The sequence below is a fragment of the Schistocerca gregaria genome, chromosome 8 (assembly GCF_023897955.1).
Source record: "Schistocerca gregaria isolate iqSchGreg1 chromosome 8, iqSchGreg1.2, whole genome shotgun sequence".
Taxonomy (NCBI): domain Eukaryota; kingdom Metazoa; phylum Arthropoda; class Insecta; order Orthoptera; family Acrididae; genus Schistocerca; species Schistocerca gregaria.
Window position 1 is genome coordinate 8,719,526 of NC_064927.1, and position 21,254 is coordinate 8,740,779.

General features: G+C 46.5%; 13 non-coding genes across 13 annotated transcripts; all 13 read right to left on the bottom strand.

The window, feature by feature from the left end:
• Positions 1–1,037: 1,037 nt before the first annotated feature.
• On the bottom strand, positions 1,038–1,110 carry Trnak-cuu (transfer RNA lysine (anticodon CUU)). The gene has a single exon. It is a non-coding gene; the product is annotated as a tRNA-Lys (tRNA).
• Positions 1,111–2,546: 1,436 nt separating this feature from the next.
• Positions 2,547–2,619, bottom strand: Trnak-cuu (transfer RNA lysine (anticodon CUU)). Its single transcript has one exon. It is a non-coding gene; the product is annotated as a tRNA-Lys (tRNA).
• A 1,427-nt stretch (positions 2,620–4,046) lies between these two features.
• Trnak-cuu (transfer RNA lysine (anticodon CUU)) lies at positions 4,047–4,119 on the bottom strand. The gene has a single exon. It is a non-coding gene; the product is annotated as a tRNA-Lys (tRNA).
• A 1,427-nt stretch (positions 4,120–5,546) lies between these two features.
• On the bottom strand, positions 5,547–5,619 carry Trnak-cuu (transfer RNA lysine (anticodon CUU)). The gene has a single exon. It is a non-coding gene; the product is annotated as a tRNA-Lys (tRNA).
• Positions 5,620–7,055: 1,436 nt separating this feature from the next.
• On the bottom strand, positions 7,056–7,128 carry Trnak-cuu (transfer RNA lysine (anticodon CUU)). Its single transcript has one exon. It is a non-coding gene; the product is annotated as a tRNA-Lys (tRNA).
• Positions 7,129–8,555: 1,427 nt separating this feature from the next.
• Positions 8,556–8,628, bottom strand: Trnak-cuu (transfer RNA lysine (anticodon CUU)). The gene has a single exon. It is a non-coding gene; the product is annotated as a tRNA-Lys (tRNA).
• A 1,427-nt stretch (positions 8,629–10,055) lies between these two features.
• Trnak-cuu (transfer RNA lysine (anticodon CUU)) lies at positions 10,056–10,128 on the bottom strand. The gene has a single exon. It is a non-coding gene; the product is annotated as a tRNA-Lys (tRNA).
• Positions 10,129–11,555: 1,427 nt separating this feature from the next.
• Trnak-cuu (transfer RNA lysine (anticodon CUU)) lies at positions 11,556–11,628 on the bottom strand. The gene has a single exon. It is a non-coding gene; the product is annotated as a tRNA-Lys (tRNA).
• Positions 11,629–13,055: 1,427 nt separating this feature from the next.
• Positions 13,056–13,128, bottom strand: Trnak-cuu (transfer RNA lysine (anticodon CUU)). Its single transcript has one exon. It is a non-coding gene; the product is annotated as a tRNA-Lys (tRNA).
• A 1,427-nt stretch (positions 13,129–14,555) lies between these two features.
• On the bottom strand, positions 14,556–14,628 carry Trnak-cuu (transfer RNA lysine (anticodon CUU)). Its single transcript has one exon. It is a non-coding gene; the product is annotated as a tRNA-Lys (tRNA).
• A 1,430-nt stretch (positions 14,629–16,058) lies between these two features.
• Trnak-cuu (transfer RNA lysine (anticodon CUU)) lies at positions 16,059–16,131 on the bottom strand. The gene has a single exon. It is a non-coding gene; the product is annotated as a tRNA-Lys (tRNA).
• A 1,427-nt stretch (positions 16,132–17,558) lies between these two features.
• Positions 17,559–17,630, bottom strand: Trnak-cuu (transfer RNA lysine (anticodon CUU)). The gene has a single exon. It is a non-coding gene; the product is annotated as a tRNA-Lys (tRNA).
• Positions 17,631–20,556: 2,926 nt separating this feature from the next.
• Trnak-cuu (transfer RNA lysine (anticodon CUU)) lies at positions 20,557–20,629 on the bottom strand. Its single transcript has one exon. It is a non-coding gene; the product is annotated as a tRNA-Lys (tRNA).
• Between the last annotated feature and the right edge of the window lie 625 nt (positions 20,630–21,254).

Below are 21,254 nucleotides of genomic sequence, written 5' to 3' on the forward strand. Positions count from 1 at the left end.
TTTCGTACTGCTCAAATGCTACATTAAAACGGTATGTTTCTTTTTCAGAACTGATAAAACACGAGCGTGACAGCATTCGAACCTGTAATCTTCAGATCCGAAGTCCGACGCCTTATCTATTAGGCCACACAGTCACTGACGACCAAGTGCAACTTGTATATGACTCATCTCGAAACGCTCACACCCCTGATAATTTGTGTTTTCGTTCTACACAGCCGCTGCCCTTGCTCTTTCCCACCCATTCGTTACATTCAACCTCTTACGTGACCGGCCAAATATAGACTGGGAAACAAGACCACACACTTCGTGCATACGGAATCGAAGGCAGGGCGTGCCTCGCCGCATTTGCCACGATGGCTATTTGCTACTTCTGCAGAAGCGGCTGCGGCGACGACGACGACGACCGCGAGAGGCTCTGACATATGTGAGAAATACATCTATAAAATGTAATTCAGACTGCCTCGTCCCACCTTATGCTGAACCGCTTTGGCAAAGGCTTTATCTGCGCCATTCGCCTTAATCACATCTGAGAGTAATTCTTAATAAAAGGCATGTCGCTATTTGTTCGTCATCACAGATACTGTTTGCTATACGGCCACGACGCGCAACTGATTTCCAAAATTCGACTTCTTCCTTTGAGGATGGAACTCACGACCCTTGGTTTACTAGTCCAGTGCTCTACCACTGAGCTAAAGAGGCGCGGCATAGCGGTATTTTTGCGTACTTCGTCCTTACGGTCGTCTGGATCATCAGACTTCAGCTGACAACACTTCATATTACCGACTAATATTTGCAGCTATGGCGACCCATTACTGCTTGGCTACACATCTGACACGTAACCGATGTCCTCTCCAAACAACAACACTTGCATTTCAGAACATGTCTTTCACACATGTCTACAAAATCACCTTCACCTTCAAATACAGTTTCCTTGCGACTGACAGAGACGCAGGCAAAGTTTAAAGTTGCTATTTCCATTACATCACGTTAATCAGAAAAACGGTAATTTACATCTGCAGCGGAACAAAGTTCCGTTTCGCCCAGCGTGGGGCTCGAACCGACGACCCTGAGATTAAGAGTCTCATGCTCTACCGACTGAGCTGGCCGAGCTGCTTCGGTGAATACTTGACGGGTAGCACGTCACACAGTACTCGTTTGGGTTGGGTGGTCCCATACAGAATCTCTCCATGCTGCCTAATGTTTTCCTAACGTCACACTCGTCACGTACTTCACTTTTATTTCATAATCATTTCTGAGAGGTAAGGAATTGCATGACAACCTGCAGAGCTAGTGGCGTCAAAATTAACACTCATTCTTGATGTGACTCAAAAGGCGAACGAGTTACTTTCCGACGTTGTTTTAGATGTGCAAGTGCCAGTGGAAACTCGCGGTGACGGCACTCTGCCGACCATTTCGCTAGTTAACACCGGTCTTGTAGTGTGTGTTTCAAGCTCAAGAGCATCTCCAAGCAGAAAATGGTCAACAGCAACATTCAGACGGTTTCGTACTGCTCAAATGCTACATTAAAACGGTATGTTTCTTTTTCAGAACTGATAAAACACGAGCGTGACAGCATTCGAACCTGTAATCTTCAGATCCGAAGTCCGACGCCTTATCTATTAGGCCACACAGTCACTGACGACCAAGTGCAACTTGTATATGACTCATCTCGAAACGCTCACACCCCTGATAATTTGTGTTTTCGTTCTACACAGCCGCTGCCCTTGCTCTTTCCCACCCATTCGTTACATTCAACCTCTTACGTGACCGGCCAAATATAGACTGGGAAACAAGACCACACACTTCGTGCATACGGAATCGAAGGCAGGGCGTGCCTCGCCGCATTTGCCACGATGGCCATTTGCTACTTCTGCAGAAGCGGCGGCGGCGACGACGACGACGACGACGACGACCGCGATAGGCTCTGACATATGTGAGAAATACATCTATAAAATGTAATGCAGACTGCCTCGTCCCACCTTATGCTGAACCGCTTTGGCAAAGGCTTTATCTGCGCCATTCGCCTTAATCACATCTGAGAGTAATTCTTAATAAAAGGCATGTCGCTAATTGTTCGTCATCACAGATACTGTTTGCTATACGGCCACGACGCGCAACTGATTTCCAAAATTCGACTTCTTCCTTTGAGGATGGAACTCACGACCCTTGGTTTACTAGTCCAGTGCTCTACCACTGAGCTAAAGAGGCGCGGCATAGCGGTATTTTTGCGTACTTCGTCCTTACGGTCGTCTGGATCATCAGACTTCAGCTGACAACACTTCATATTACCGACTAATATTTGCAGCTATGGCGACCCATTACTGCTTGGCTACACATCTGACACGTAACCGATGTCCTCTCCAAACAACAACACTTGCATTTCAGAACATGTCTTTCACACATGTCTACAAAATCACCTTCACCTTCAAGTACAGTTTCCTTGCGACTGACAGAGACGTAGGCAATGTTTAAAGTTGCTATTTCCATTACATCACGTTAATCAGAAAAACGGTAATTTACATCTGCAGCGGAACAAAATTCCGTTTCGCCCAGCGTGGGGCTCGAACCCACGACCCTGAGATTAAGAGTCTCATGCTCTACCGACTGCGCTGGCCAGGCTGCTTCGGTGAATACTTGCCGGGCAGCACGTCACACAGTACTCGTTTGGGTTGGGTGGTCAGATACACAATCTCTCCATGCTGCCTAATGTTTTCCTAACGTCACACTCGTCACGTACTTCACTTTTATTTCATAATCATTTCTGAGAGGTAAGGAATTGCATGACAACCTGCAGAGCTAGTGGCGTCAAAATTAACACTCATACTTGATGTGACTCAAAAGGCGAACGAGTTACTTTCCGACGTTGTTTTAGATGTGCAAGTGCCAGTGGAAACTCGCGGTGACGGCACTCTGCCGACCATTTCGCTAGTTAACACCGGTCTTGTAGTGTGTGTTTCAAGCTCAAGAGCATCTCCAAGCAGAAAATGGTCAACAGCAACATTCAGACGGTTTCGTACTGCTCAAATGCTACATTAAAACGGTATGTTTCTTTTTCAGAACTGATAAAACACGAGCGTGACAGCATTCGAACCTGTAATCTTCAGATCCGAAGTCCGACGCCTTATCTATTAGGCCACACAGTCACTGACGACCAAGTGCAACTTGTATATGACTCATCTCGAAACGCTCACACCCCTGATAATTTGTGTTTTCGTTCTACACAGCCGCTGCCCTTGCTCTTTCCCACCCATTCGTTACATTCAACCTCTTACGTGACCGGCCAAATATAGACTGGGAAACAAGACCACACACTTCGTGCATACGGAATCGAAGGCAGGGCGTGCCTCGCCACATTTGCCACGATGGCTATTTGCTACTTCTGCAGAAGCGGCTGCGGCGACGACGACGACGACCGCGAGAGGCTCTGACATATGTGAGAAATACATCTATAAAATGTAATTCAGACTGCCTCGTCCCACCTTATGCTGAACCGCTTTGGCAAAGGCTTTATCTGCGCCATTCGCCTTAATCACATCTGAGAGTAATTCTTAATAAAAGGCATGTCGCTATTTGTTCGTCATCACAGATACTGTTTGCTATACGGCCACGACGCGCAACTGATTTCCAAAATTCGACTTCTTCCTTTGAGGATGGAACTCACGACCCTTGGTTTACTAGTCCAGTGCTCTACCACTGAGCTAAAGAGGCGCGGCATAGCGGTATTTTTGCGTACTTCGTCCTTACGGTCGTCTGGATCATCAGACTTCAGCTGACAACACTTCATATTACCGACTAATATTTGCAGCTATGGCGACCCATTACTGCTTGGCTACACATCTGACACGTAACCGATGTCCTCTCCAAACAACAACACTTGCATTTCAGAACATGTCTTTCACACATGTCTACAAAATCACCTTCACCTTCAAATACAGTTTCCTTGCGACTGACAGAGACGCAGGCAAAGTTTAAAGTTGCTATTTCCATTACATCACGTTAATCAGAAAAACGGTAATTTACATCTGCAGCGGAACAAAGTTCCGTTTCGCCCAGCGTGGGGCTCGAACCGACGACCCTGAGATTAAGAGTCTCATGCTCTACCGACTGAGCTAGCCGAGCTGCTTCGGTGAATACTTGACGGGTAGCACGTCACACAGTACTCGTTTGGGTTGGGTGGTCCCATACAGAATCTCTCCATGCTGCCTAATGTTTTCCTAACGTCACACTCGTCACGTACTTCACTTTTATTTCATAATCATTTCTGAGAGGTAAGGAATTGCATGACAACCTGCAGAGCTAGTGGCGTCAAAATTAACACTCATTCTTGATGTGACTCAAAAGGCGAACGAGTTACTTTCCGACGTTGTTTTAGATGTGCAAGTGCCAGTGGAAACTCGCGGTGACGGCACTCTGCCGACCATTTCGCTAGTTAACACCGGTCTTGTAGTGTGTGTTTCAAGCTCAAGAGCATCTCCAAGCAGAAAATGGTCAACAGCAACATTCAGACGGTTTCGTACTGCTCAAATGCTACATTAAAACGGTATGTTTCTTTTTCAGAACTGATAAAACACGAGCGTGACAGCATTCGAACCTGTAATCTTCAGATCCGAAGTCCGACGCCTTATCTATTAGGCCACACAGTCACTGACGACCAAGTGCAACTTGTATATGACTCATCTCGAAACGCTCACACCCCTGATAATTTGTGTTTTCGTTCTACACAGCCGCTGCCCTTGCTCTTTCCCACCCATTCGTTACATTCAACCTCTTACGTGACCGACCAAATATAGACTGGGAAACAAGACCACACACTTCGTGCATACGGAATCGAAGGCAGGGCGTGCCTCGCCGCATTTGCCACGATGGCCATTTGCTACTTCTGCAGAAGCGGCTGCGGCGACGACGACGACGACCGCGAGAGGCTCTGACATATGTGAGAAATACATCTATAAAATGTAATTCAGACTGCCTCGTCCCACCTTATGCTGAACCGCTTTGGCAAAGGCTTTATCTGCGCCATTCGCCTTAATCACATCTGAGAGTAATTCTTAATAAAAGGCATGTCGCTAATTGTTTGTCATCACAGTTACTGTTTGCTATACGGCCACGACGCGCAACTGATTTCCAAAATTCGACTTCTTCCTTTGAGGATGGAACTCACGACCCTTGGTTTACTAGTCCAGTGCTCTACCACTGAGCTAAAGAGGCGCGGCATAGCGGTATTTTTGCGTACTTCGTCCTTACGGTCGTCTGGATCATCAGACTTCAGCTGACAACACTTCATATTACCGACTAATATTTGCAGCTATGGCGACCCATTACTGCTTGGCTACACATCTGACACGTAACCGATGTCCTCTCCAAACAACAACACTTGCATTTCAGAACATGTCTTTCACACATGTCTACAAAATCACCTTCACCTTCAAATACAGTTTCCTTGCGACTGACAGAGACGTAGGCAAAGTTTAAAGTTGCTATTTCCATTACATCACGTTAATCAGAAAAACGGTAATTTACATCTGCAGCGGAACAAAATTCCGTTTCGCCCAGCGTGGGGCTCGAACCCACGACCCTGAGATTAAGAGTCTCATGCTCTACCGACTGAGCTAGCCAGGCTGCTTCGGTGAATACTTGCCGGGCAGCACGTCACACAGTACTCGTTTGGGTTGGGTGGTCCCATACAGAATCTCTCCATGCTGCCTAATGTTTTCCTAACGTCACACTCGTCACGTACTTCACTTTTATTTCATAATCATTTCTGAGAGGTAAGGAATTGCATGACAACCTGCAGAGCTAGTGGCGTCAAAATTAACACTCATACTTGATGTGACTCAAAAGGCGAACGAGTTACTTTCCGACGTTGTTTTAGATGTGCAAGTGCCAGTGGAAACTCGCGGTGACGGCACTCTGCCGACCATTTCGCTAGTTAACACCGGTCTTGTAGTGTGTGTTTCAAGCTCAAGAGCATCTCCAAGCAGAAAATGGTCAACAGCAACATTCAGACGGTTTCGTACTGCTCAAATGCTACATTAAAACGGTATGTTTCTTTTTCAGAACTGATAAAACACGAGCGTGACAGCATTCGAACCTGTAATCTTCTGATCCGAAGTCCGACGCCTTATCTATTAGGCCACACAGTCACTGACGACCAAGTGCAACTTGTATATGACTCATCTCGAAACGCTCACACCCCTGATAATTTGTGTTTTCGTTCTACACAGCCGCTGCCCTTGCTCTTTCCCACCCATTCGTTACATTCAACCTCTTACGTGACCGGCCAAATATAGACTGGGAAACAAGACCACACACTTCGTGCATACGGAATCGAAGGCAGGGCGTGCCTCGCCGCATTTGCCACGATGGCCATTTGCTACTTCTGCAGAAGCGGCGGCGGCGACGACGACGACGACGACGACGACCGCGATAGGCTCTGACATATGTGAGAAATACATCTATAAAATGTAATGCAGACTGCCTCGTCCCACCTTATGCTGAACCGCTTTGGCAAAGGCTTTATCTGCGCCATTCGCCTTAATCACATCTGAGAGTAATTCTTAATAAAAGGCATGTCGCTAATTGTTCGTCATCACAGATACTGTTTGCTATACGGCCACGACGCGCAACTGATTTCCAAAATTCGACTTCTTCCTTTGAGGATGGAACTCACGACCCTTGGTTTACTAGTCCAGTGCTCTACCACTGAGCTAAAGAGGCGCGGCATAGCGGTATTTTTGCGTACTTCGTCCTTACGGTCGTCTGGATCATCAGACTTCAGCTGACAACACTTCATATTACCGACTAATATTTGCAGCTATGGCGACCCATTACTGCTTGGCTACACATCTGAGACGTAACCGATGTCCTCTCCAAACAACAACACTTGCATTTCAGAACATGTCTTTCACACATGTCTACAAAATCACCTTCACCTTCAAGTACAGTTTCCTTGCGACTGACAGAGACGTAGGCAATGTTTAAAGTTGCTATTTCCATTACATCACGTTAATCAGAAAAACGGTAATTTACATCTGCAGCGGAACAAAATTCCGTTTCGCCCAGCGTGGGGCTCGAACCCACGACCCTGAGATTAAGAGTCTCATGCTCTACCGACTGAGCTGGCCAGGCTGCTTCGGTGAATACTTGCCGGGCAGCACGTCACACAGTACTCGTTTGGGTTGGGTGGTCCCATACACAATCTCTCCATGCTGCCTAATGTTTTCCTAACGTCACACTCGTCACGTACTTCACTTTTATTTCATAATCATTTCTGAGAGGTAAGGAATTGCATGACAACCTGCAGAGCTAGTGGCGTCAAAATTAACACTCATACTTGATGTGACTCAAAAGGCGAACGAGTTACTTTCCGACGTTGTTTTAGATGTGCAAGTGCCAGTGGAAACTCGCGGTGACGGCACTCTGCCGACCATTTCGCTAGTTAACACCGGTCTTGTAGTGTGTGTTTCAAGCTCAAGAGCATCTCCAAGCAGAAAATGGTCAACAGCAACATTCAGACGGTTTCGTACTGCTCAAATGCTACATTAAAACGGTATGTTTCTTTTTCAGAACTGATAAAACACGAGCGTGACAGCATTCGAACCTGTAATCTTCAGATCCGAAGTCCGACGCCTTATCTATTAGGCCACACAGTCACTGACGACCAAGTGCAACTTGTATATGACTCATCTCGAAACGCTCACACCCCTGATAATTTGTGTTTTCGTTCTACACAGCCGCTGCCCTTGCTCTTTCCCACCCATTCGTTACATTCAACCTCTTACGTGACCGGCCAAATATAGACTGGGAAACAAGACCACACACTTCGTGCATACGGAATCGAAGGCAGGGCGTGCCTCGCCGCATTTGCCACGATGGCTATTTGCTACTTCTGCAGAAGCGGCTGCGGCGACGACGACGACGACCGCGAGAGGCTCTGACATATGTGAGAAATACATCTATAAAATGTAATTCAGACTGCCTCGTCCCACCTTATGCTGAACCGCTTTGGCAAAGGCTTTATCTGCGCCATTCGCCTTAATCACATCTGAGAGTAATTCTTAATAAAAGGCATGTCGCTATTTGTTCGTCATCACAGATACTGTTTGCTATACGGCCACGACGCGCAACTGATTTCCAAAATTCGACTTCTTCCTTTGAGGATGGAACTCACGACCCTTGGTTTACTAGTCCAGTGCTCTACCACTGAGCTAAAGAGGCGCGGCATAGCGGTATTTTTGCGTACTTCGTCCTTACGGTCGTCTGGATCATCAGACTTCAGCTGACAACACTTCATATTACCGACTAATATTTGCAGCTATGGCGACCCATTACTGCTTGGCTACACATCTGACACGTAACCGATGTCCTCTCCAAACAACAACACTTGCATTTCAGAACATGTCTTTCACACATGTCTACAAAATCACCTTCACCTTCAAATACAGTTTCCTTGCGACTGACAGAGACGCAGGCAAAGTTTAAAGTTGCTATTTCCATTACATCACGTTAATCAGAAAAACGGTAATTTACATCTGCAGCGGAACAAAGTTCCGTTTCGCCCAGCGTGGGGCTCGAACCGACGACCCTGAGATTAAGAGTCTCATGCTCTACCGACTGAGCTAGCCGAGCTGCTTCGGTGAATACTTGACGGGTAGCACGTCACACAGTACTCGTTTGGGTTGGGTGGTCCCATACAGAATCTCTCCATGCTGCCTAATGTTTTCCTAACGTCACACTCGTCACGTACTTCACTTTTATTTCATAATCATTTCTGAGAGGTAAGGAATTGCATGACAACCTGCAGAGCTAGTGGCGTCAAAATTAACACTCATTCTTGATGTGACTCAAAAGGCGAACGAGTTACTTTCCGACGTTGTTTTAGATGTGCAAGTGCCAGTGGAAACTCGCGGTGACGGCACTCTGCCGACCATTTCGCTAGTTAACACCGGTCTTGTAGTGTGTGTTTCAAGCTCAAGAGCATCTCCAAGCAGAAAATGGTCAACAGCAACATTCAGACGGTTTCGTACTGCTCAAATGCTACATTAAAACGGTATGTTTCTTTTTCAGAACTGATAAAACACGAGCGTGACAGCATTCGAACCTGTAATCTTCAGATCCGAAGTCCGACGCCTTATCTATTAGGCCACACAGTCACTGACGACCAAGTGCAACTTGTATATGACTCATCTCGAAACGCTCACACCCCTGATAATTTGTGTTTTCGTTCTACACAGCCGCTGCCCTTGCTCTTTCCCACCCATTCGTTACATTCAACCTCTTACGTGACCGACCAAATATAGACTGGGAAACAAGACCACACACTTCGTGCATACGGAATCGAAGGCAGGGCGTGCCTCGCCGCATTTGCCACGATGGCCATTTGCTACTTCTGCAGAAGCGGCTGCGGCGACGACGACGACGACCGCGAGAGGCTCTGACATATGTGAGAAATACATCTATAAAATGTAATTCAGACTGCCTCGTCCCACCTTATGCTGAACCGCTTTGGCAAAGGCTTTATCTGCGCCATTCGCCTTAATCACATCTGAGAGTAATTCTTAATAAAAGGCATGTCGCTAATTGTTTGTCATCACAGATACTGTTTGCTATACGGCCACGACGCGCAACTGATTTCCAAAATTCGACTTCTTCCTTTGAGGATGGAACTCACGACCCTTGGTTTACTAGTCCAGTGCTCTACCACTGAGCTAAAGAGGCGCGGCATAGCGGTATTTTTGCGTACTTCGTCCTTACGGTCGTCTGGATCATCAGACTTCAGCTGACAACACTTCATATTACCGACTAATATTTGCAGCTATGGCGACCCATTACTGCTTGGCTACACATCTGACACGTAACCGATGTCCTCTCCAAACAACAACACTTGCATTTCAGAACATGTCTTTCACACATGTCTACAAAATCACCTTCACCTTCAAATACAGTTTCCTTGCGACTGACAGAGACGTAGGCAATGTTTAAAGTTGCTATTTCCATTACATCACGTTAATCAGAAAAACGGTAATTTACATCTGCAGCGGAACAAAATTCCGTTTCGCCCAGCGTGGGGCTCGAACCCACGACCCTGAGATTAAGAGTCTCATGCTCTACCGACTGAGCTAGCCAGGCTGCTTCGGTGAATACTTGCCGGGCAGCACGTCACACAGTACTCGTTTGGGTTGGGTGGTCCCATACAGAATCTCTCCATGCTGCCTAATGTTTTCCTAACGTCACACTCGTCACGTACTTCACTTTTATTTCATAATCATTTCTGAGAGGTAAGGAATTGCATGACAACCTGCAGAGCTAGTGGCGTCAAAATTAACACTCATACTTGATGTGACTCAAAAGGCGAACGAGTTACTTTCCGACGTTGTTTTAGATGTGCAAGTGCCAGTGGAAACTCGCGGTGACGGCACTCTGCCGACCATTTCGCTAGTTAACACCGGTCTTGTAGTGTGTGTTTCAAGCTCAAGAGCATCTCCAAGCAGAAAATGGTCAACAGCAACATTCAGACGGTTTCGTACTGCTCAAATGCTACATTAAAACGGTATGTTTCTTTTTCAGAACTGATAAAACACGAGCGTGACAGCATTCGAACCTGTAATCTTCAGATCCGAAGTCCGACGCCTTATCTATTAGGCCACACAGTCACTGACGACCAAGTGCAACTTGTATATGACTCATCTCGAAACGCTCACACCCCTGATAATTTGTGTTTTCGTTCTACACAGCCGCTGCCCTTGCTCTTTCCCACCCATTCGTTACATTCAACCTCTTACGTGACCGACCAAATATAGACTGGGAAACAAGACCACACACTTCGTGCATACGGAATCGAAGGCAGGGCGTGCCTCGCCGCATTTGCCACGATGGCCATTTGCTACTTCTGCAGAAGCGGCTGCGGCGACGACGACGACGACCGCGAGAGGCTCTGACACATGTGAGAAATACATCTATAAAATGTAATTCAGACTGCCTCGTCCCACCTTATGCTGAACCGCTTTGGCAAAGGCTTTATCTGCGCCATTCGCCTTAATCACATCTGAGAGTAATTCTTAATAAAAGGCATGTCGCTAATTATTCGTCATCACAGATACTGTTTGCTATACGGCCACGACGCGCAACTGATTTCCAAAATTCGACTTCTTCCTTTGAGGATGGAACTCACGACCCTTGGTTTACTAGTCCAGTGCTCTCCCACTGAGCTAAACAGGCGCGGCATAGCGGTATTTTTGCGTACTTCGTCCTTACGGTCGTCTGGATCATCAGACTTCAGCTGACAACACTTCATATTACCGACTAATATTTGCAGCTATGGCGACCCATTACTGCTTGGCTACACATCTGACACGTAACCGATGTCCTCTCCAAACAACAACACTTGCATTTCAGAACATGTCTTTCACACATGTCTACAAAATCACCTTCACCTTCAAATACAGTTTCCTTGCGACTGACAGAGACGTAGGCAATGTTTAAAGTTGCTATTTCCATTACATCACGTTAATCAGAAAAACGGTAATTTACCTCTGCAGCGGAACAAAATTCCGTTTCGCCCAGCGTGGGGCTCGAACCCACGACCCTGAGATTAAGAGTCTCATGCTCTACCGACCGAGCTAGCCAGGCTGCTTCGGTGAATACTTGCCGGGCAGCACGTCACACAGTACTCGTTTGGGTTGGGTGGTCCCATACAGAATCTCTCCATGCTGCCTAATGTTTTCCTAACGTCACACTCGTCACGTACTTCACTTTTATTTCATAATCATTTCTGAGAGGTAAGGAATTGCATGACAACCTGCAGAGCTAGTGGCGTCAAAATTAACACTCATACTTGATGTGACTCAAAAGGCGAACGAGTTACTTTCCGACGTTGTTTTAGATGTGCAAGTGCCAGTGGAAACTCGCGGTGACGGCACTCTGCCGACCATTTCGCTAGTTAACACCGGTCTTGTAGTGTGTGTTTCAAGCTCAAGAGCATCTCCAAGCAGAAAATGGTCAACAGCAACATTCAGACGGTTTCGTACTGCTCAAATGCTACATTAAAACGGTATGTTTCTTTTTCAGAACTGATAAAACACGAGCGTGACAGCATTCGAACCTGTAATCTTCGGATCCGAAGTCCGACGCCTTATCTATTAGGCCACACAGTCACTAACGACCAAGTGCAACTTGTATATGACTCATCTCGAAACGCTCACACCCCTGATAATTTGTGTTTTCGTTCTACACAGCCGCTGCCCTTGCTCTTTCCCACCCATTCGTTACATTCAACCTCTTACGTGACCGACCAAATATAGACTGTGAAACAAGACCACACACTTCGTGCATACGGAATCGAAGGCAGGGCGTGCCTCGCCGCATTTGCCACGATGGCCATTTGCTACTTCTGCAGAAGCGGCGGCGGCGACGACGACGACGACCGCGAGAGGCTCTGACATATGTGAGAAATACATCTATAAAATGTAATTCAGACTGCCTCGTCCCACCTTATGCTGAACCGCTTTGGCAAAGGCTTTATCTGCGCCATTCGCCTTAATCACATCTGAGAGTAATTCTTAATAAAAGGCATGTCGCTAATTATTCGTCATCACAGATACTGTTTGCTATACGGCCACGACGCGCAACTGACTTCCAAAATTCGACTTCTTCCTTTGAGGATGGAACTCACGACCCTTGGTTTACTAGTCCAGTGCTCTACCACTGAGCTAAAGAGGCGCGGCATAGCGGTATTTTTGCGTACTTCGTCCTTACGGTCGTCTGGATCATCAGACTTCAGCTGACAACACTTCATATTACCGACTAATATTTGCAGCTATGGCGACCCATTACTGCTTGGCTACACATCTGACACGTAACCGATGTCCTCTCCAAACAACAACACTTGCATTTCAGAACATGTCTTTCACACATGTCTACAATATCACCTTCACCTTCAAATACAGTTTCCTTGCGACTGACAGAGACGTAGGCAATGTTTATAGTTGCTATTTCCATTACATCACGTTAATCAGAAAAACGGTAATTTACATCTGCAGCGGAACAAAATTCCGTTTCGCCCAGCGTGGGGCTCGAACCCACGACCCTGAGATTAAGAGTCTCATGCTCTACCGACTGAGCTAGCCGGGCTGCTTCGGTGAATACTTGCCGGGCAGCACGTCACACAGTACTCGTTTGGGTTGGGTGGTCCCATACAGAATCTCTCCATGCTGCCTAATGTTTTCCTAACGTCACACTCGTCACGTACTTCACTTTTATTTCATAATCATTTCTGAGAGGTAAGGAATTGCATGACAACCTGCAGAGCTAGTGGCGTCAAAATTAACACTCATACTTGATGTGACTCAAAAGGCGAACGAGTTACTTTCCGACGTTGTTTTAGATGTGCAAGTGCCAGTAGAAACTCGCGGTGACGGCACTCTGCCGACCATTTCGCTAGTTAACACCGGTCTTGTAGTGTGTGTTTCAAGCTCAAGAGCATCTCCAAGCAGAAAATGGTCAACAGCAACATTCAGACGGTTTCGTACTGCTCAAATGCTACATTAAAACGGTATGTTTCTTTTTCAGAACTGATAAAACACGAGCGTGACAGCATTCGAACCTGTAATCTTCGGATCCGAAGTCCGACGCCTTATCTATTAGGCCACACAGTCACTAACGACCAAGTGCAACTTGTATATGACTCATCTCGAAACGCTCACACCCCTGATAATTTGTGTTTTCGTTCTACACAGCCGCTGCCCTTGCTCTTTCCCACCCATTCGTTACATTCAACCTCTTACGTGACAGACCAAATATAGACTGTGAAACAAGACCACACACTTCGTGCATACGGAATCGAAGGCAGGGCGTGCCTCGCCGCATTTGCCACGATGGCCATTTGCTACTTCTGCAGAAGCGGCGGCGGCGACGACGACGACGACCGCGAGAGGCTCTGACATATGTGAGAAATACATCTATAAAATGTAATTCAGACTGCCTCGTCCCACCTTATGCTGAACCGCTTTGGCAAAGGCTTTATCTGCGCCATTCGCCTTAATCACATCTGAGAGTAATTCTTAATAAAAGGCATGTCGCTAATTATTCGTCATCACAGATACTGTTTGCTATACGGCCACGACGCGCAACTGATTTCCAAAATTCGACTTCTTCCTTTGAGGATGGAACTCACGACCCTTGGTTTACTAGTCCAGTGCTCTACCACTGAGCTAAAGAGGCGCGGCATAGCCGTATTTTTGCGTACTTCGTCCTTACGGTCGTCTGGATCATCAGACTTCAGCTGACAACACTTCATATTACCGACTAATATTTGCAGCTATGGCGACCCATTACTGCTTGGCTACACATCTGACACGTAACCGATGTCCTCTCCAAACAACAACACTTGCATTTCAGAACATGTCTTTCACACATGTCTACAATATCACCTTCACCTTCAAATACAGTTTCCTTGCGACTGACAGAGACGTAGGCAATGTTTATAGTTGCTATTTCCATTACATCACGTTAATCAGAAAAACGGTAATTTACATCTGCAGCGGAACAAAATTCCGTTTCGCCCAGCGTGGGGCTCGAACCCACGACCCTGAGATTAAGAGTCTCATGCTCTACCGACTGAGCTAGCCGGGCTGCTTCGGTGAATACTTGCCGGGCAGCACGTCACACAGTACTCGTTTGGGTTGGGTGGTCCCATACAGAATCTCTCCATGCTGCCTAATGTTTTCCTAACGTCACACTCGTCACGTACTTCACTTTTATTTCATAATCATTTCTGAGAGGTAAGGAATTGCATGACAACCTGCAGAGCTAGTGGCGTCAAAATTAACACTCATACTTGATGTGACTCAAAAGGCGAACGAGTTACTTTCCGACGTTGTTTTAGATGTGCAAGTGCCAGTAGAAACTCGCGGTGACGGCACTCTGCCGACCATTTCGCTAGTTAACACCGGTCTTGTAGTGTGTGTTTCAAGCTCAAGAGCATCTCCAAGCAGAAAATGGTCAACAGCAACATTCAGACGGTTTCGTACTGCTCAAATGCTACATTAAAACGGTATGTTTCTTTTTCAGAACTGATAAAACACGAGCGTGACAGCATTCGAACCTGTAATCTTCAGATCCGGAGTCCGACGCCTTATCTATTAGGCCACACAGTCACTGACGACCAAGTGCAACTTGTATATGACTCATCTCGAAACGCTCACACCCCTGATAATTTGTGTTTTCGTTCTACACAGCCGCTGCCCTTGCTCTTTCCCACCCATTCGTTACATTCAACCTCTTACGTGACCGACCAAATATAGACTGGGAAACAAGACCACACACTTCGTGCATACGAAATCGAAGGCAGGGCGTGCCTCGCCGCATTTGCCACGATGGCCATTTGCTACTTCTGCAGAAGCGGCGGCGGCGACGACGACGACGACGACCGCGAGAGGCTCTGACATATGTGAGAAATACATCTATAAAATGTAATTCAGACTGCCTCGTCCCACCTTATGCTGAACCGCTTTGGCAAAGGCTTTATCTGCGCCATTCGCCTTAATCACATCTGAGAGTAATTCTTCATAAATGGCATGTCGCTAATTATTCGTCATCACAGATACTGTTTGCTATACGGCCACGACGCGCAACTGATTTCCAAAATTCGACTTCTTCCTTTGAGGATGGAACTCACGACCCTTGGTTTATTAGTCCAGTGCTCTACCACTGAGCTAAAGAGGCGCGGCATAGCGGTATTTTTGCGTACTTCGTCCTTACGGTCGTCTGGATCATCAGACTTCAGCTGACAACACTTCATATTACCGACTAATATTTGCAGCTATGGCGACCCATTACTGCTTGGCTACACATCTGACACGTAACCGATGTCCTCTCCAAACAACAACACTTGCATTTCAGAACATGTCTTTCACACATGTCTACAATATCACCTTCACCTTCAAATACAGTTTCCTTGCGACTGACAGAGACGTAGGCAATGTTTAAAGTTGCTATTTCCATTACATCACGTTAATCAGAAAAACGGTAATTTACATCTGCAGCGGAACAAAATTCCGTTTCGCCCAGCGTGGGGCTCGAACCCACGACCCTGAGATTAAGAGTCTCATGCTCTACCGACTGAGATAGCCGGGCTGCTTCGGTGAATACTTGCCGGGCAGCACGTCACACAGTACTCGTTTGGGTTGGGTGGTCCCATACAGAATCTCTCCATGCTGCCTAATGATTTCCTAACGTCACACTCGTCACGTACTTCACTTTTATTTCATAATCATTTCTGAGAGGTAAGGAATTGCATGACAACCTGCAGAGCTAGTGGCGTCAAAATTAACACTCATACTTGATGTGACTCAAAAGGCGAACGAGTTACTTTCCGACGTTGTTTTAGATGTACAAGTGCCAGTGGAAACTCGCGGTGACGGCACTCTGCCGACCATTTCGCTAGTTAACACCGGTCTTGTAGTGTGTGTTTCAAGCTCAAGAGCATCTCCAAGCAGAAAATGGTCAACAGCAACATTCAGACGGTTTCGTACTGCTCAAATGCTACATTAAAACGGTATGTTTCTTTTTCAGAACTGATAAAACACGAGCGTGACAGCATTCGAACCTGTAATCTTCAGATCCGAAGTCCGACGCCTTATCTATTATGCCACACAGTCACTGACGACCAATTGCAACTTGTATATGACTCATCTCGAAACGCTCACACCCCTGATAATTTGTGTTTCCGTTCTACACAGCCGCTGCCCTTGCTCTTTCCCACCCATTCGTTACATTCAACCTCTTACGTGACCGACCAAATATAGACTGGGAAACAAGACCACACACTTCGTGCATACGGAATCGAAGGCAGGGCGTGCCTCGCCGCATTTGCCACGATGGCCATTTGCTACTCCTGCAGAAGCGGCGGCGGCGACGACGACGACGACCGCGAGAGGCTCTGACATATGTGTGAAATACATCTATAAAATGTAATTCAGACTGCCTCGTGCCACCTTATGCTGAACCGCTTTGGCAAAGGCTTTATCTGCGCCATTCGCCTTAATCACATCTGAGAGTAATTCTTAATGAAAAGCATGTCGCTAATTGTTCGTCATCACAGATACTGTTTGCTATACGGCCACGACGCGCAACTGATTTCCAAAATTCGACTTCTTCCTTTGAGGATGGAACTCACGACCCTTGGTTTACTAGTCCAGTGCTCTACCACTGAGCTAAAGAGGCGCGGCATAGCGGTATTTTTGCGTACTTCGTCCTTACGGTCGTCTGGATCATCAGACTTCAGCTGACAACACTTCATATTACCGACTAATATTTGCAGCTACGGCGACCCATTACTGCTGTGCTACACATCTGACACGTAACCGATGTCCTCTCCAAACAACAACACTTGCATTTCAGAACATGTCTTTCACACATGTCTACAAAATCGCCTTCACCTTCAAATACAGTTTCCTTGCGACTGACAGAGACGTAGGCAAAGTTTAAAGTTGCTATTTCCATTACATCACGTTAATCAGAAAAACGGTAATTTACATCTGCAGCGGAACAAAATTCCGTTTCGCCCAGCGTGGGTTCGAACCCACGACCCTGAAATTAAGAGTCTCATGCTCTACCGACTGAGCTAGTCGGGCTGCTTCAGTGAATAATTGCCGGGCAGCAGGTCACACAGTACTCGTTTGGGTTGGGTGGTCCCATACAGAATCTCTCCATGCTGCCTAATGTTTTCCTAACGTCACACTCGTCACGTACTTCACTTTTATTTCATAATCATTTCTGAGAGGTAAGGAATTGCATGACAACCTGCAGAGCTAGTGGCGTCAAAATTAACACTCATACTTGATGTGACTCAAAAGGCGAACGAGTTACTTTCCGACGTTGTTTTAGATGTGCAAGTGCCAGTGAAAACTCGCGGTGACGGCACTCTGCCGACCATTTCGCTAGTTAACACCGGTCTTGTAGTGTGTGTTTCAAGCTCAAGAGCATCTCCAAGCAGAAAATGGTCAACAGCAACATTCAGACGGTTTCGTACTGCTCAAATGCTACATTAAAACGGAATGTTTCTTTTTCAGAACTGATAAAACACGAGCGTGACAGCATTCGAACCTGTAATCTTCAGATCCGAAGTCCGACGCCTTATCCATTACGCCACACAGTCACTGACGACCAAGTACAACTTGTATATGACTCATCTCGAAACGCTCACACCCCTGATTATTTGTGTTTTCGTTCTACACAGCCGCTGCCCTTGCTCTTTCCCACCCATTCGTTACATTCAACCTCTTACGTGACCGACCAAATATAGACTGGGAAACAAGACCACACACTTCGTGCATACGGAATCGAAGGCAGGGCGTGCCTCGCCGCATTTGCCACGATGGCCATTTGCTACCTCTGCAGAAGCGTCTGCGGCGACGACGACGACGACCGCGAGAGGCTCTGACATATGTGAGAAATACATCTATAAAATGTAATTCAGACTGCCTCGTCCCACCTTATGCTGAACCGCTTTGGCAAAGGCTTTATCTGCGCCATTCGCCTTAATCACATCTGAGAGTAATTCTTAATGAAAGGCATGTCACTAATTGTTCGTCATCACAGATACTGTTTGCTATACGGCCACGACGCGCAACTGATTTCCAAAATTCGACTTCTTCCTTTGAGGATGGAACTCACGACCCTTGGTTTACTAGTCCAGCGCTCTACCACTGAGCTAAAGAGGCGCGGCATAGCGGTATTTTTGCGTACTTCGTCCTTACGGTCGTCTGGATCATCAGACTTCAGCTGACAACACTTCATATTACCGACTAATATTTGCAGCTACGGCGACCCATTACTGCTGTGCTACACATCTGACACGTAACCGATGTCCTCTCCAAACAACAACACTTGCATTTCAGAACATGTCTTTCACACATGTCTACAAAATCGCCTTCACCTTCTAATACAGTTTCCTTGCGACTGACAGAGACGTAGGCAAAGTTTAAAGTTGCTATTTCCATTACATGACGTTAATCAGAAAAACGGTAATTTACATCTGCAGCGGAACAAAATTCCGTTTCGTCCAGCGTGGGTTCGAACCCACGACCCTGAAATTAAGAGTCTCATGCTCCACCGACTGAGCTAGTCGGGCTGCTTCAGTGAATAATTGCCGGGCAGCACGTCACACAGTACTCGTTTGGGTTGGGTGGTCCCATACAGAATCTCTCCATGCTGCCTAATGTTTTCCTAACGTCACACTCGTCACGTACTTCACTTTTATTTCATAATCATTTCTGAGAGGTAAGGAATTGCATGACAACCTGCAGAGCTAGTGGCGTCAAAATTAACACTCATACTTGATGTGACTCAAAAGGCGAACGAGTTACTTTCCGACGTTGTTTTAGATGTGCAAGTGCCAGTGGAAACTCGCGGTGACGGCACTCTGCCGACCATTTCGCTAGTTAACACCGGTCTTGTAGTGTGTGTTTCAAGCTCAAGAGCATCTCCAAGCAGAAAATGGTCAACAGCAACATTCAGACGGTTTCGTACTGCTCAAATGCTACATTAAAACGGTATGTTTCTTTTTCAGAACTGATAAAACACGAGCGTGACAGCATTCGAACCTGTAATCTTCGGATCCGAAGTCCGACGCCTTATCTATTAGGCCACACAGTCACTGACGACCAAGTGCAACTTGTATATGACTCATCTCGAAACGCTCACACCCCTGATAATTTGTGTTTTCGTTCTACACAGCCGCTGCCCTTGCTCTTTCCCACCCATTCGTTACATTCAACCTCTTACGTGACCGACCAAATATAGACTGGGAAACAAGACCACACACTTCGTGCATACGGAATCGAAGGCAGGGCGTGCCTCGCCGCATTTGCCACGATGGCCATTTGCTACTTCTGCAGAAGCGGCTGCGGCGACGACGACGACGACCGCGAGAGGCTCTGACATATGTGAGAAATACATCTATAAAATGTAATTCAGACTGCCTCGTCCCACCTTATGCTGAACCGCTTTGGCAAAGGCTTTATCTGCGCCATTCGCCTTAATCACATCTGAGAGTAATTATTAATGAAAGGCATGTCGCTAATTGTTCGTCATCACAGATACTGTTTGCTATACGGCCACGACGCGCCACTGATTTCTAAAATTCGACTTCTTCCTTTGAGGATGGAACTCACGACCCTTGGTTTACTAGTCCAGTGCTCTACCACTGAGCTAAAGAGGCGCGGCATAGCGGTATTTTTGCGTACTTCGTCCTTACGGTCGTCTGGATCATCAGACTTCAGCTGACAACACTTCATATTACCGACTAATATTTGCAGCTATGGCGACCCATTACTGCTTGGCTACACATCTGACACGTAACCGATGTCCTCTCCAAACAACAACACTTGCATTTCAGAACTTGTCTTTCACACATGTCTACAAAATCACCTTCACCTTCAAATACAGTTTCCTTGCGACTGACAGAGACGTAGGCAATGTTTAAAGTTGCTATTTCCATTACATCACGTTAATCAGAAAAACGGTAATTTACATCTGCAGCGGAACAAAATTCCGTTTCGCCCAGCGTGGGGCTCGAACCCACGACCCTGAGATTAAGAGTCTCATGCTCTACCGACTGAGCTAGCCGGGCTGCTTCGGTGAATACTTGCCGGGCAGCACGTCACACAGTACTCGTTTGGGTTGGGTGGTCCCATACAGAATCTCTCCATGCTGCCTAATGTTTTCCTAACGTCACACTCGTCACGTACTTCACTTTTATTTCATAATCATTTCTGAGAGGTAAGGAATTGCATGACAACCTGCAGAGCTAGTGGCGTCAAAATTAACACTCATGCTTGATGTGACTCAAAAGGCGAAACGAGTTACTTTCCGACGTTGTTTTAGATGTGCAAGTGCCAGTGGAAACTCGCGGTGACGGCTCTCTGCCGACCATTTCGCTAGTTAACACCGGTCTTGTAGTGTGTGTTTCAAGCTCAAGAGCATCTCCAAGCAGAAAATGGTCAACAGCAACATTCAGAGGGTTTCGTACTGCTCAAATGCTACATTAAAACGGTATGTTTCTTTTTCAGAACTGATAAAACACGAGCGTGACAGCATTCGACCTGTAATCTTCAGATTCGAAGTCCGACGTCTTATCTATTAGGCCACACAGTCACTGACGACCAAGTGCAACTTGTATATGACTCATCTCGAAACGCTCACACCCCTGATAATTTGTGTTTTCGATCTACACAGCCGCTGCCCTTGCTCTTTCC